The sequence below is a fragment of the Pongo abelii genome, chromosome 20 (assembly GCF_028885655.2).
Source record: "Pongo abelii isolate AG06213 chromosome 20, NHGRI_mPonAbe1-v2.0_pri, whole genome shotgun sequence".
Taxonomy (NCBI): Eukaryota; Metazoa; Chordata; class Mammalia; order Primates; family Hominidae; genus Pongo; species Pongo abelii.
The window spans coordinates 5251066-5266284 of record NC_072005.2 but is presented as its reverse complement, the minus strand read 5'-3'; the positions used below and the strand labels follow the sequence as shown (position 1 = coordinate 5266284).

Sequence of the window (15219 nt, the reverse complement as noted above, 5' to 3'; positions counted from 1 at the left end):
ACACAGAGACATACCCACATAGAGGGGAAATGATGTGAAGAAGAGATACAAGGAGAAGGTGGCCGTCTGCAAGCCAAGCAGTGAGGCCTCAGAAGTAACCAATCCTGGGCAGGCGTGGTGGCTCATGCTTATAATCCCAGCACTTTGGGAGGCCCAGGTGGGTGGATCACCTGAGGTCAGAAGTTCAAGACCAGCCTGGCCAACATGGCAAAACCAATTTTTTTTTGGAGACGGAGTTTCACTCTTGTTGCCTAGGCTGGAGTGCAATAACATGGTCTCAGCTCACTGCGACCTCCACCTCCCAGGATCAAGCAATTCTCCTGCCTCAGCCTCCTGAGTAGCTGGGATTACAGGTGCCCACCACTACCCACACCTGGCTAATTTTTTGTATTTTTTTTAGTAGAGATGGGGTTTCTCCATGTTGGCCAAGCTGGTCTCAAACTCCTTACCTCAGGCGATCCACCCGCCTTGGCCTCCCAAATGGCTGGGATTACAGGCATGAGCCACCGCACCCAGCCAGGATTGGTTACTTCCGAGGCCTCGCTCCTTGGCTTGCAGACAGCCGCCTTCTCCCTGTGTCTTTTCTTCACATCATCTCCCCTCTATGTGGGTCTGTCTCTGTGTCCAAATTTCCCCTTTGTATAAGGGACATCATCACCACCAATCATCCACATTTTCGAACATTTTTAAACATTTTTATTTTATTTTAGAATATTTTTAACATTTTAATTTTAGAACATTTTAATCACCTGGAAAGAAACCTCAAAAGAATCCATTGCCTAATTCAAGATCATTAAGATTTATTCCTCTGCATTTTTTCCTAAGAGTTTTATAGTTTAAGCTCTTCCATTTAGGTCTATCATCCATGTTGAGTTGATTTTTGTATATGGTGTGAGGTGGGGATTCAACTTCATTCTTTTGCATGTGACTATGGAATTGTCCTGGCCTCACTTGTTGAAAAGACTATTCTTTCCCCACTGAATTGACAACTTGATGGAAATCAATTGACCATAGATATGAGGGTTTATTCTGCACTTTCAATTCTACCCCATTGATCTGAATGTCTATTCTTATGCCAGTACGTCATTGTCCTGGTTACAGTAGGTTTGTAATAAGTTTTGAAATTGGGAAGTCCGAGTCCTCCAACTTTGTTCTTTTTCAAGATTGTTTTGGCTCTTCTAAGTTCCTTGAACATTTTCACATGAATTTTAGGATCAGCTTGCCAATTTCTGCAAAGAAGCTAACTGAAATTTTGATAGGGATTGGGTTTAATCTTTAGATCAATTTGGGGAGTATAGACATCTTAACAATATTATTCTTCCAATCCATGAGCATGGGATGTCTTTCCGTTTATTTAAGCCTTCTTTAATTTAATCTTTCAACCTTTTGTTATTTTTTATAGTATAAGCTTTGCACTTCTTTTGGAAATATATTCCTAAGTATTCTTTTTCATCAATTGTAAATGGAATTGTTTTCTTAATTTCATTTCGTTTGTTCATTGCCACTGCATAGGAAATACAATGGATTTTTGTGTATTGATTTCATATCTTGCCACCTTGATGAATTCATTTACTAGTTTTAATAGGTTTTTAGTGGATCCCTTAGGATTTTCTACATGCAATATGATGTCATATGCAAATAGAGATAGTTTAATTTCTTCCTTTCCAATATGAATGCCTTTTATTTTATTTTCTCACCTAGTTGCCTGGTTATGGGCTTCAGTACAATGTTGAATAGAAGTGGTGGGAGGGAGCATTCTCATCTTGTTCCTGATCTTAGGGGAAAAACACCCAGTTTTTCACCATAAAGTATGATGTTGACTGTAGATGCCTTTTATTAGGTTGAGAAAGTTTCATTCTATGCCTAGTTGTTGAGTGTTTTACTAATCCATGCCTCCCCAAATCCTCCAACGCTTACCCAATCAGCTAAATCAGGGGACCCCCAAGTGAACCCCACATGGAGCCCAGCACAGAGCAGGTGTGCAGCAAATAGGATGTTCCTATCTGCTCCTCTTCCCTTTGGCGTTTGAAGTGAATTTGTGAGGAGAAAGAGACAGAGGAGCAGAAAGAACAACATTTAATTTGAAGTAACGTGCAATGATAGTGGAACTCTGGCATAGGCAAAGTTTAGGGGAGATGTTTTGGACCTGTCTCACAGGAATTTAAGGCTGAGTTCTTTGCAGACAATCCTGAACTTGGTATGAAGAGTCCTGTTTGTACACAGTGATGGGCGGCCGATGGTTCCCCTGGAGTTATCTCAACAAAACCACAATGGAGCTAATTACCAGGTTCTGGGAGGCTCCTAGGCAGAGGTTGGTCTGGCAGAAAAGGAAGAGGAGGGTGGGAGAGTGGGAAGAGCCCCCCCTCCCCCACAACACTCCTGAAGAAGAAGCAAATGTTCATTGACTGAACTTTTCACCCAACAATGACTCACACCCTCAGTGTGCGTGCCAGTCACCACGATCAGCAGACAGGAGACCGAGAACCCACCATGTCCTACCTCCCAATCTGAGTGTTTTTCACAGTGTGGAACTTGGAGGGTTGAGGCATGCCCCTGGGGACAACATTCTCTCCTTGGTTCTCTTCAAGTCTTGGCCTGCAGGAAGGCTTAGTTTGGTGCTATTGTGTCTTTAACACCTTTCTAACACGTGTCAATTTCCTGGGGCTGTCCAGAGGCTGCAATAGCATCAGACTAGAATGTTCTATTCTTGGCTTGGCTGCACGCAGTGGCTCACACCTATAATCCCAGCACTTTGGGAGGGGGAGGTGGGAGGGTCATTTAAGCCCAGGAGTTTGAGACCAGGCTGGGTAACACAGGGAGAGCCTGTCTCTACAAAAAATTGAAAAATTAGCCAGGTGTAGTGGTCCGTGCCTTTCGTCCCAGCTACCTGGGTAGCTGAGCTGGGAGGATCACCTGAGCCCCAGGAGGTCGAGACTGCAGTGAGCTGTGATTGTGCCATTGCACTCCAGCCTGGGTAACAGAGTGAGGCCCTGTCTTGAAAAAAAAAAAGAATTTTATAATTTTCTGTTCTTGTTGTATCAACTTGTAGGATCATCTTTTGTTTCTGGCTAGGGAACCATAGTTTTCTCATTTACAGTGACCACATTTTTTTTTTCTCTAGACAGAGTTTGTTTCCTATTGCCCAGGCTGGAGTGCAATGGCGCGATCTCGGCTTACTGCAACCTCCACCCACCGGGTTCAAGCGATTCTTCTGCCCCAGCCTCCCAAGTAGCTGGGATTATAGGCACCCGCCACCACGCCTGGCTAATTTTTTTGTATTTTTAGTAGACACAGGGTTTCACCATGTTGGACAGGTTAGTCTCGAACTCCTGGCCTCAGGTGATCTGCCAACCTTGGCCTCCCAAAGTGCTGGGATGACAGGTGTGAGCCACCGCGCCCAGCCTACAGTGACCACACTTACCAGAAATCCTTTTTTGAGTCTGCACCTGGTGGCAGGTGGTTGACATAGTGTGATTCATTTCACCCTCCAGACAGCCCTAAGGGACCAATATTATTATTTTTTTATTTTTTATTTTTTAGAGACAGAGTCTTGCTCTGTCGCCCAGGCAGGAGTGCAGTGGTGTGATCTCAGCTCACTGCAAGCTCTACCTCCTGGGTTCATGCCATTTTCCTGCCTCAGCCTCCCGAGTAGCTGGGACTACAGGCGCCCGCCACCTCGCCTGGATAATTTTTTGTATTTTTAGTAGAGACGGGGTTTCACTGCGTTAGCCAGGATGGTCTCGATCTCCTGACCTCGTGATCTGCCCGCCTCGGCCTCCCAAAGTGCTGGGATTACAGGTGTGAGCCACCATGCCCAGCAGGGACCAAGATTATTATTATCCCCATTTACAGACTGGCCAACTGAGGCACAGCTGGAGTAGGGAGACACGCAGGAAACAAACAAACCGGCCAAAATATATTCCAAATCATGATAAATAATCTGATACTGAAGTGAAGATGATCATGTGGCCACCTCAGTGAGATGGTCTGGGAGGGTCTCCCAGAGACTCGAAGAACAAGGAGGAACAACTGGCCTTGAGAAAAGCAGGAGGAACAGCATCCTGGTCAGAGGGAACAGACAGTGCAAAGGCTCTGTGGCAGGACCTTACCTGGTGTGTTGGAGGCACAGCAAGGAGGCCCGAGTGACTGGAGCAGAGTGAGCGAGGGTGAGAGAGGCAGGGGAAGGGGGTAGGTTATGCAGAGCTTGATGAGCTGTGGGAAGAGCTTAAGCTTTTACTCTAAGTAAGATATTTCCTATCTCCTCCCAGCACTATTAACTCCAGGAATTTTTGCTCTGTTGCCCAGGCTGGAGTGCAGTGGCATGATTAGAGTTCACTGCAGCCTCAACCTCTCACATCCAAGCGATCCTCCTACCTCAACCTCCCAGGTAGCTGGGATCACAGATGTGCATCACCATGCCCAGCTAACTTCTAAAACTTTCTGTAGAGACAGGGTCTCCCTATGTTGCCCAGGCTAGTCCCAAATACCTGGGCTCAAGCCATCTTCCCACCTCAGCCTCCTAAAGTGCTGGGCCAAAGTGCCTGGCGAACTCCAGGGATTTTAAAGACTGTTTTGTTTACTTCTGTTGTCCACAGCACTTCAAACAACCTGGGACGGGGGCCGAATGCATGGCCTGAACGGATGGGCTTCCCAAGCACATGCTAGAATGTATTTTTTTTTTTTTGAGACAAAGTCTCACTCTGTTGCCAGGCTGGAGTGCAATGGCGCTCAGCTCACTACAACATCTGCCTCCCGGGTAGAAGCGATTCTCCTGCCTTCTGAGTAGCTGGGACTACAGGCACGCGCCATCACGCCCAGATTTCTGTATTTTTAGTAGAGATGGGGTTTCACCATGTTAGCCAGGCTGGTCTCAAACTCCTGAGCTCAGGCAATCCACCTGCCTCGGCCTCCCAAAGTGCTGGGATTACAGACGTGAGCCACCGCACCTGGCCAATGTATTTTTTATTTGAGAGGGAGTCTCACTCTGTTGCCCAGGCTGGAGTGCAGTGGTGTGATCTCAGCTCACTGCAACCTCCGCCTCCCAGGTTCAAGCAATTCTCTTGCCTCAGCCTCCTGAGTAGCTGGGACTACAGGCATGCACCATCGCACCTGGCTAATTTTTGTATTTTTAGTAGAGACAGGGTTTTGCCATGTTGGCCAGGCTGGTCTCGAACTCCTGACCTCAGGTGATCCACCCGCCCTGGCCTCCCAAAGTGCTGGGATTACTGGCGTGAGCCACCGCGCCCAGCTGCTACAATGTATTTTAATTCTGTTTTTGATGTATTTAATCTGTTTTCTTTGACTGCTCACAAAATCCCTCAGAGGTACTAGTGGTTGTCCCCCTTTTCCAGATGGGGACAGCTAGGCTTACAGTGTTGCGGCCACTCGTTCAAGGTCACTCCCCAAACAGGTCACTGGGCTGGGGTTCGTGCCATGATCAGCCCCTCCACGATCAGCCATCTCATTTTACTGTGTCTCCACCAACTATGCAAGGCTTGAGCACCCACTGTGCATGTGAAACCACGCTAAGCATTTGTGCACAGACAGCCCCATTTGATCCTTCAAGATGTGTTCCCATTGCTTGGATGAGAAAACTGAGGCCAGATTGTAAACGGTCAGGTCAGGGTCACCCCGCCAGGAAGAAAAACAAAGTAGGCTCTGCAAACCTGGCCGCTGCACTGGCCGCTGGGAAACTCCGAGCTTAATTTAGGTTCCTTGTTAAATTATTCATTATCTCCTCTCTCTTCTCCTGTTTATGACTTCCGCCTTATCATTTTGTTCCCTGGGTTAATGCTTTTTGTTTATCTGCATCTTTGGCCCGCAATGAATGAATCAACAATTTTGGAGGAAAAGAAAAACCAATTCTAAAGTTGAGTTCCTCCGTTGGGTACCAGGCCTTCTCCAAATATGTTCCTTGAGGAAATAAATGCTTTCGACATGATCAAAACACAAGGACTGATGTGCAATCTTGCTTGGTGGCTGTGAGCCCTCCAACCCCCTTACCTTTGTCAATATCCCCCTTTTATTTTTCACTTCCGCTGTTTTTTTTCTTCCCCCTTATTTTTGAGAGTCTCACTCTGTCGCCCAGGCTAGAGTGTGCAGTGGCGTGATATCGGTTCACTACAACCTCCGCCTCCCGGGTTCAAGAGTTTCTCCTGCCTCAGCCTCCCGACTAGGTGAGACTACAAGCACCTGCCACCATGCTTGGCTAATTTTTGTATTTTTAGTAGAAATGGGGTTTCGCCATGTCGGCCAGCCTGGTCTCGAACTCCTGACCTCAAGTGATCTGCCCACCTTGGCTTCCCAAAGTGCTGGGATTACAGGCATGAGTCACCGGGCCCAGGCTCTTTTTTCTTATTATTCCATCTTCAGGCACCAACGGCAGCCAGGCAGCCACATTATAGCAATTCATCATCACACCCTCCTTAGGAGCAGGGGCTACCTTGCCCCATTTTACAGATGAGAGCTGAGATCCAGAGGCAAATCCATTCTACAGATGGGGAAAGTGAGGCTCAGGGCCTCACACAGCAAGTCAGTGTTTTAGCTGGGTTCCAACTGTGGCTCGTCCTGACTCCAGGGAAGCAGGGGATGGTAATTAGGTGAGACCTGTGTAAAATGCTTACTCTATAAGAAGTGCTCCATCATCCATTCATTCATGTGTTCAACCTACACATAGGGATCTCTGGAGCCACACCGTAGTCCGTAGTGTAATTAGAATAAAAACGGGATAATGGAACCAGGCGCGGTAGCTCACGCCTGTAATCCCAGCACTTTGGGAGGCCGAGGTGGACGGATCACCTGAGGTCAGGAGTTCAAGACCAGCCTGGCCAACATGGTGAAACACCGTCTCTAACAAAAATACAAAAATTAGCCAGGCGTGGTGACAGCATGCCTGTAATTCCAGCTACCCCGGAGGCTGAGACAGGAGAATAGCTTGAATCCAGGAGGCGGAGGTTACAGTGAGCCGCGATCACGCCACTGCATTCCAGCCTGGGCGACAGAGTGAGACTCCAACTCAAAAACAAACAAAAACCCAACGACAACAAAAAACCGGGATAATGGGATAGAGTGGAGTGGGGCGTGGCTGGTAGCTGTTGTCAGGGAAGGCTTCTCCCAGGCGCTGCTTATTTGAGCAGAAATTGGAAAGATGAGAAGGGGAAGATCTTGGATGCTCAAGTTAGAGGAACTGTAAGAAGCTGGCTGAGGCGGGAGGATCACCTGAGCCCAGGAGTTTGAAGCTGCAGTGAGCTATGATCATACCACTGTACTGAGGCCTAGGTGGCAGACCCCATCTCTTAAAAAGCAAAGAAGGAGCAGCTGGTTTTTCTGGAGCATTGACATGGTGGGGGGGAGGGGACAGGGTAGTGGGCGCTAATGTGAAACGGGGAGCTGCAGAGAGGAGGCGGGATTTTATTCCAAGGGTACTGGGGAGCCCTGGCACAGTTTAGAGCAGCACACAGAAAGTGCCATGCCCTTTGCACCCAGGACGTTGGGGCTCACGCACGGACAGTAGCCCCAGGGGCCCTTCCCGCCACCACCAACGCCGCCGCCGCCGCCGCCGCCACCACCACTGCAGCCACCCACGTGTCCCGCGAAGACCCGCGCCCCACGTGCTCCCGCGGCCCTTTAAACCCCCCGGGGCCACGTGACCGCGCTGCGCCGCCCCATTGGCCGGGGGGCGTGGCGGCCGCGCGGCTGCGCAGTGACGCGCACGGGCCGGCCCTGCCCGCGGCGGCGGCGGCGGCGGCGCTGGCGGAAGGGATGACGTCACCGGCTGGGGGGGCGCGCGAGCCGGCGCGAGGGGAGCGCGAGCCGCAGTGAGTGTCCTCGCGCCGCCCGCCCGGCAGCCCGGCCGGCGCGCGCACGCCGCGAGCCGCTGGCGCTCGGGCTCCGCTCGGATCCCATGCAACAGCCAGGATGTGAAGCGGGGCAGAGCCGGGGGAGCCCAGCCCAGCCAGCCTCCAGGTAAAGCCAAAAAAAAAAATCATGGATTCGAGGAAAAAAAAAATGCAGGCGCTCCAAGGGGGGTCTCGGAGGCAGCCGAGTGGGCAGCGCGCCGGCTTTGTGCCGGGGAAGCCTTCACGGCCATTGTGCTCGGAGGATGCTCGGCTGCAGCCAGTTGCACGCCCAGCCGCTGCGCCCCGGTAGCTGCGCCCGGACAATGCCCCGAGAGACTGGGCCGGGGCCGCTTTGGGGGCGCTCGGCAGGCGGGGCTGGGGGGCTTCGTCCGCGGCGTGGGAGGGGGCTGGGCTGGAAGCGCCCGGAGCGCGGCGTTGGAAGCTGCCCAGCGCCGCCGGCTGCACCACCCCGGGCTGCGGGCGGGGCAGAGGAGCGGAGGGGGGCGCGCGTGTGTGCGGAGCGGGTGCCGGCCCCGGCGGCGCCCGGCCTGGGTCCCCGAGCGGGTCCTGGAGGCAGGGGGCGCTGTGCCGGGGGATGGGGGGCGTGCGGGCGCCCCGGAGCGGAGAGGAGCCGGGACGGGTGGCTCGAGGCGGGGTGGCTCCAGGGCTGCTGCGCCCGCCGCCTTCCCTTTCCGGGTCCCCCTCCCCTGGGGACCCCCGAGTCTACGCCGTCTCCCCTGGCACACTCCGGGCCCTGTCGTTGCCTTATGGGAGGTCGCCCCTCCGGCACTAGGGCATTGCCCCACCCTTCTGCGGCCCCGGCGCCCCCTTCCAGCTTCCCTACCCAGGGGCGAGCCTCAGCCCCCAGCCCCAGGGGCTCTGGCGGGCAGACGCGCACGCCCAGCACCCCAGTCTCCCCTCCGCGCTGGGGGCCCCATGGGGATCCCGAGAGTGGGGAAGCCGCCCCTGGAACCGCCAGCCCCGCGGTTTCCGCACGCCCCGGGAGCCCCCTGGGGGCTGCGGGGGGAGGGGCGGTGACGTCATCCCGGGGGCGGGGCCGTCGGCACCGGGTTAAAGGGGGCGCGGGGCGTGCCCTGAGGGGAGCCCCCCAGGTTAGAGTGTCCGCGCTGTGGGTGCGAGGGTTCGGCCAGGCTGCGGCCAAGTTCACCTCTCTTTTTGGGAATCTCTCCTAAAATTAAGATCCTCCCCTTCGGACCTCCCCCTACAAATCCTGGACATTTCCCACCAATTCCCCCCCTTCCCAAATTGGGGAACTCCCCTTCGGCCTCTTTCTCTCCAGAATCCTCAAATCAGGGAACCTTTCCCACAAACTGGGATTCTTTTTTTCAACCACACCCCCCGCCCCAAATCTGGGACCTCCTTCTTCGGTTGACCCTCTTTCCCCAATCTCAAATCGTCTTCTTGTGGGTCCCTAAATATTCAGCTTCCAAGAACGCCTCTTCCTCTGCAACCCTTCCTCAAATCTAGCTACCTCCTGGGACCTCATTCCCCCAAATTAACAAACCTCCCAGAGCCTCATGGGGGTGCCTTGCCTCCCCCTTCTGGGCTCAGCTGGGATTCCCCTGTCCCCCCCCGTCACAATCTAGGGGAGCCCCCTTCTGAGCATGGGGTCCTCCTGCCTCTGGCCGAGACCCTAAAAACACATCCCGGCAGCCGCGACTAGTGAAGCGGATGTCCGGGGTGTCCGAGTTGTCCGAGTCCCGGCTGAGCAGTAGGGATGATACCTAGAAGCCGGAGGAGGCAGGAAGAGACTCCTAGGGTCCCAAGGACAGGGACCCACACGCTCCGGGCTCCCGTCCGCCACCACCTGGACTTTGGTTGCTGGGATTCTGGCCTCCTCTGGGTGCCCCCCTATCGCTGCTGTCCTTGGGGTGCGGGGGGTGACGGCGCCTCTTTGTCTGGGGCGCCCTTCTTCCCTCTTTCTGCCGCCTTTCACCCGGGAGAAGGAAGCCAGCCCGCGCCTCTGCTCCTGCGATACCAGCGGCAGCTGCTGGAGCGTTTATTAATGGCCCAGGGACTTGGTCGAATCTGCCATTTGCATAAGTCCCCTCCCCCTCCCAGGGTCCCTTCCTTTGTGCCCCCTCCCCCTGCCAGTCGCGCCTGCCTTCTGTCCCTCTGCTCTTTCTTTGCCAGCTGATATTTTGGCGGTGGAAGGCAGGCAGCTGGGGCTGGGGGCGGCTGCTTCCCGCCCTCAAATCCCACAGCCCCCCAGCTTGGGCCTGACTGAGTCCCCACCTGGGCATCCCTCCCCTACCCCCCCCCCCCGCTGCCCTCCACAAAGCCTTCCGTGGGGCATCTCTTTCTGGCTGGCAGGCTGGCAGAGTCTTCATTCTTCCCCTCCGGAAAGCAGGGTCCTGCCCTGTTCCCCAGGCCCGGGGGACACCCTCATCATGACGGTGCACTTCTGCATGGGGGCTAGGCCTCCCAGCCCCATGGGGGCCACCGCCCGCCATACTCCATCACCCTGAGAGTTGTTCTAATTGGTCTCAGGCAAACAAAACGTCGCGGGAGACCCAGGCTGCCTGGTGAGCTCACGCACTTTTCTATTTCTGCCACCCTGGCCGATGACATCGCCCCTAACCCCCCAGGGGGTGACAGAGACTGGTACTGTCAGTGGCTGTCCAGAGATGCCGTCCCGAGAGGCGGTGGACTGGCCCACTCCCCACTCCCCGCAGGAGATGGGTGACAGGTCATTTCGGTGTGGCCCAGCTGTGGCGCTGGAGGGTGCTACTGGTTGGCAGGTCAGCTCCAGGGACGATTTCCCCCTCTCCAGGAAACCTTGAGAGCCTCTGAAGTCTGCATGAGGTGGCGGCGCAGAAGGGGACATTCAAACCCCAGGTTCGTGCTTGCTGCCAGCAGAGAAAAAAAAAAAAATCACTCCTTATACCCCGGTTGAGCGTTCAGTGCGCCTTTTTTCCCTGCCTCCCAGGGGATTTCAGGCATCGTCCAGTGTCCATGGACCCTGCTTGGAGACACAAGTCCATTTTCCCCCAACTTCCACTATGGAACGGGGGGAAGCTTCGTGGATGCCAGGGATTTCGTAGTAGCATCTGGGTGGGCAGACCTGGAGCCATCACTGTGCACCCATTTTTTTCTTCTTTGGGTCGCACAGAGCCTGGGGCTCTGCCTGGGTTTCCGCAGACCTGGTACCAGTCTGGAGGCAAATCTATCTCTGCTCATCAAACGTCTTTCTGGGAGGTGACTTGGTTTCCCCTTCTGCCTTCGGGGTTGGCGTTGAACAGCAGTTCACAGATGTCTGAGGGCAGCGCACACCTCCACTTGCCAAGACGGGGAGACCTGTGGCTTCGCTGATTATTCCAGCGGCTGCATGGCCCCAATACAGTAGTTAGCGGGATGGCCGGAGAGGGACCGGCAGGGACGGTGTGACTTGGTGGCGCGACGTGGCATTTCTACCCGAGCGCCCCGTGGCCCCGCGTTCACCTGCTTTCTGTGACGGTGCAGCCGCCGTGTGCGTGGGGGAAGAAGCGGGGCGTGGAGAGAGTTCGGGATGGGGGCGAGCGGGAGGGAAAACCCTAAAAATAAAAAGGGATATTTATAAACCCAGCGGGTTTGGGGGATAATTGACAAAGCTTAATGTTTTCGGCTGAGAGCAATTCCTTCCCCCTGCTACCCATTAGGCTCCATTTGCAGAGTCGGTTGGAGCCACGGGAAGATCTTGAGATGAGCTTTAGGTTTGGCGGGCGCGGTGGCGACCGCTGTGGCCCCCTTCTGGGAGGGTCTCGTGCTTTCTGGAAGGAGGCAGGGGTCCCAGAAAGGGGCACTCCCCAGCTCTCCTCTGCATCCAGGGCAGGCTCCTGGCTCACCTTCCAATGGGTGGGCGTCCTCTTAGAATTTGCAAGGAGGATAAGAACCCCTCTCGGGCAAAGCCTGTGCAGGTTGCCCTTCCTCCGTCCTTCCCTGCGGCAAAAGATGCCCGGGGAGGGGAATTTGAAGAGAGACCCCCCCCCCTCCTGCCGCCCCACCCTCCAACCGCTCACCAGGCAGAGTGGCTCAGCCTCCGGTGGGGACAGGAGGAGAGGAGATTAAGACATAACTGCTGTTCCTCGCAGGATTCGTGTGGTAAGCTGATACAAAACAAAACAAAACAAAAAAACCAAAAATTCACCATGGATTCACAGACAAAGGCACGTATCAGGGGCTTGAAGGTTTCAAGGGCTTTTAAAACTGTGAATTTTGTCATCTTCACACCTTACCTTGCTCTGGAATCGGAAAGTTGCCAGCTTGTGGCTTTCAGGACAGAGGAGAGGGGGTGCTGGAAGGGGGTTGAGGCTTAAATGCATGTCATCTTATCACCAGGTGACATTCTGAGTTGAGGAAGGGGATCCACGGAGAGAGGAAGTGAAGCGTAGGGGATGTGATCGAGGGAAAGGGTGGCTGTTGTCTCACGCAGAGAGTGGCAGCCCCAAAATGTCTGGGAAACAGGTGACACCCGGGTCTCTCTAACCTTGAGGTTCAAGAGTGTGGAGTGTGTGGTTTCCCCCTGCCCCCCCTTTTCCTTTAAGGAAAGAAAAGACTCTCAACCAAAAAGGGAAGAAAAAAAAAAAAACCTGACGTACCATTTCTGTCTTGTCTCTGGCTGATATTTGAGAAGCGTTGGGGAGGGGGTTGTGTGTGGGGAATTTGAAAAATCAATTGGCTTACACTTCTGCAAAGGCGAAAATTAACGGGTAGGAGTGATTCACGGACAGGCCCTCCACTTTCACATCGCTTTATTTTTGTCTCTCTCTTTTTTTTTCCTCCTCCTCCATGGAGCTGCCGGTCCCCCAACATCGTGGCCTGGCCAGACTGGACCTGGGGGCTGGTGCTATTCTGGGCTAGCCGTGGAATCCCCTCTTCTGTTCCCCGGAATCAAGGCACCCTCGGCGCCCCGCGGAGGCCGAGGGGATATTCCACATCTGAAAATAAACCCAGATTTCTGTGCAGCTTCCTGTTTCCTTCTGATTTCCGCGGATCCCACCCTGGTTGGGGGTTCAGAGCTTGGATTTTTGGATCATGGGGACTCCCTCCTCCCATCCCCATCGCCGTAACTGGGGCTGGATCACAAATGTCCCGTTTCATGGGGACAGATTTCGTCTCATACTCTTTATGTTACCTGGGTGGCCTTGTTCCTTTTAAGTTGTTTTTGATCTTTGCTATAAGCCCCTTGTAGGAAGGGCCGGGTGTTTCCTGTTCCCCCCACCTGGAGAACTGAAAATTCCCCTTTTTCTCCTAGATCTCACCTGCCTGCCTGCCTGCCTTCCTTCCTTCCTTCCTGGATGACTTCCCCTCTTTCCTTTCAGTTCTCCGTGCAGGAGCTTCCTCACTTACAGAATGAGGTTACCCCTCTGGGTTCCAGGTCAGAGCCCTGACTTGAGCCACCCGCCCCACTTGAGCTGTGCAAACTAGGGCGGGTTGCCTGACCTCTCTGTGTTCTCTCATCTCTAAGATCAGTACAGTCGCAGTCCGCGTCGCGGCGAGCCTTGACATGAGATGCTGTGGGTAATGCGCCTCTGCTGGCTCTCAACGCGTCCGCTGTCAGTCGCGTGCGTTCTTCCTTCCGCTCCTGGACACCCAGACGGGTATCCGGCAGGCGGAGAAGCCACGGCTCTGGAAGCCTGGGACCCTCGGATGAGGCAGGCTGTGGGGAGAGAGGCAGGGAGGATGGCCCATCGTCGCGCTGTCACGTGGGTAATTGAGAGTTAGCGGAAATTCAGGGGTTCTGGGGAAGCGAGGTTGGCGCGTCTGTGTGTGTATAATTTAATGCCGCTTATAATTAACCCCCGTGATCAGCAAATGAGGGGATGTCGGGGGGATAATAACAGCTGCTCCGACTATTTAGAGTTGGCGCCCCGTGCCAGGCCCTCTGCTAAGTAAGCAAGTCAGTAGCATCCTCGTCTCCTCCAACCTGCCATCCCCTGTCAGCGGAGTTGCTGTGATCTGAGCCCTATTTTGCAGAGAGGGAAACTGAGGCACAGGGAGGTGCCTCCACTGGCCTGAGGTCACTTCACACAGCCCACAAGCTGTTGGCTGCTACAACCTGGATTCCTAATGCCTGGAAGGAGCTCTGCCCGATTGTCAGGGATGTTTGTTTGGACAGCAGTCCATCTGCTGGGGGGGCCACCTGAATTGCTACAGAGACACCCCCCCCCACACACACACCCCAGGGCTCTCGACTGTCTTTTCTCAGAGGTTAAGAGCAAGGATGCTGGACTGAGGCTGCATGGGGTTCAAATCCCGGCTCTGCCGACTTGTTGGCTGTGTGACCTGGGGCAAGTTGCTCAACCTCTCTGTGCTTCCGTTTTCCTCATATGTCTATTGAGAACAGTAACAGTGCCCACCTTGAGGGACTGTTAGGAGGAAGAAATGAGTTAACTTGTGTAAGCACAAATTCAGAACGTCACCTAGAATGTAGTCGCCGCCTCTACTCTGTTTTTGTTATTACTTTTGACAACATGGGAGCTACATTGATATGTTGAAGGACCTGCCCAAGAGGGGCTCTCCAGTGTCCGCCCCCGCCCCGCTACCCTGCCCTCAGCCCCCTGATGGGGTCCAGCACCAGGGAGATGTCAGGATGACTCAGTCGCTGCAAACTGGGGCGTTCCCCTTCACTGGCTGCTTAATCAAGGGCGCCCCACTTCTGCGGCAGGACTGGGTGCCTGGCGGGAGCTGAACTATAGGGGGCCCGGATGGTGGACAGGGAGGACACGTGGCTGCCTTGGGAGCTCCGGGCACTCCAGAGACTCCAGATGTGGCTCCCAACTTCCAGAGCCCCTGGTGGGCCCGAGTGATCACCAAAGGGGGGAGTTTGGGGGGGATTTGGGACTTTGACAGCAGTCATTTGGTGGGCACTCAGGAAGGTGATCAGTTGACAAGCATGGTGTGAGAGCGAGCATGCATGCGTTCATTCGAATATTCACCAGTTCATTCATTCATTCCATCAGGATTGCTGGAAACCTGCTGCTAAGGAACTTGGGAGCCAGAATCTAAGCAGCTGTGGGGCTTGGGCTAGTAATAAAGCTGTTCTGTGCCTCAGTTTCCTGATCTGTAAAATGGGTGCTTTGACGTTGCCTCTATCATGAGTGGAGACAGATGAACAGGTGTGGGGGGCACCAAGGACAGAGACTGAGAGTGGCACCTACTGCTTTGTGGCTGGAGGTGAGGGGGGTGGAAACAAGAAGAGAAGAGTTGACTTTAGCTGGGGAAGACCATACAGGACCCCCCACCCCAAGGAGTTCGAATCACATTGTGTGTGTGTGTGTGTGTGTGTGTGTGTGTGTGTGTGTGTGTGTGACAGGACTCACACTGTTGCTCAGGCTGGAGTGCAGTGATGCCATCATGGCTCACTGCAGTGTCTTAACTC

General features: G+C 54.0%; 1 protein-coding gene across 11 annotated transcripts in view; it reads left to right on the top strand.

Annotated features, from left to right (window-relative positions):
- Window positions 1-7763: 7763 nt before the first annotated feature.
- PTPRS (protein tyrosine phosphatase receptor type S) overlaps window positions 7764-15219 on the top strand; it is a 134062-nt gene continuing 126606 nt past the window's right edge. For 9 of the 11 annotated variants that reach the window (XM_054539420.2, XM_054539419.2, XM_024236858.3 and 6 more), the window contains exon 1: window positions 7764-7965. The gene's annotated coding sequence lies outside the window, so the exon portion shown is untranslated. The remainder of the gene's footprint in view (window positions 7966-15219) is intronic. The other 2 variants (XM_063719866.1, XM_063719862.1) reach the window with 1 other exon arrangement.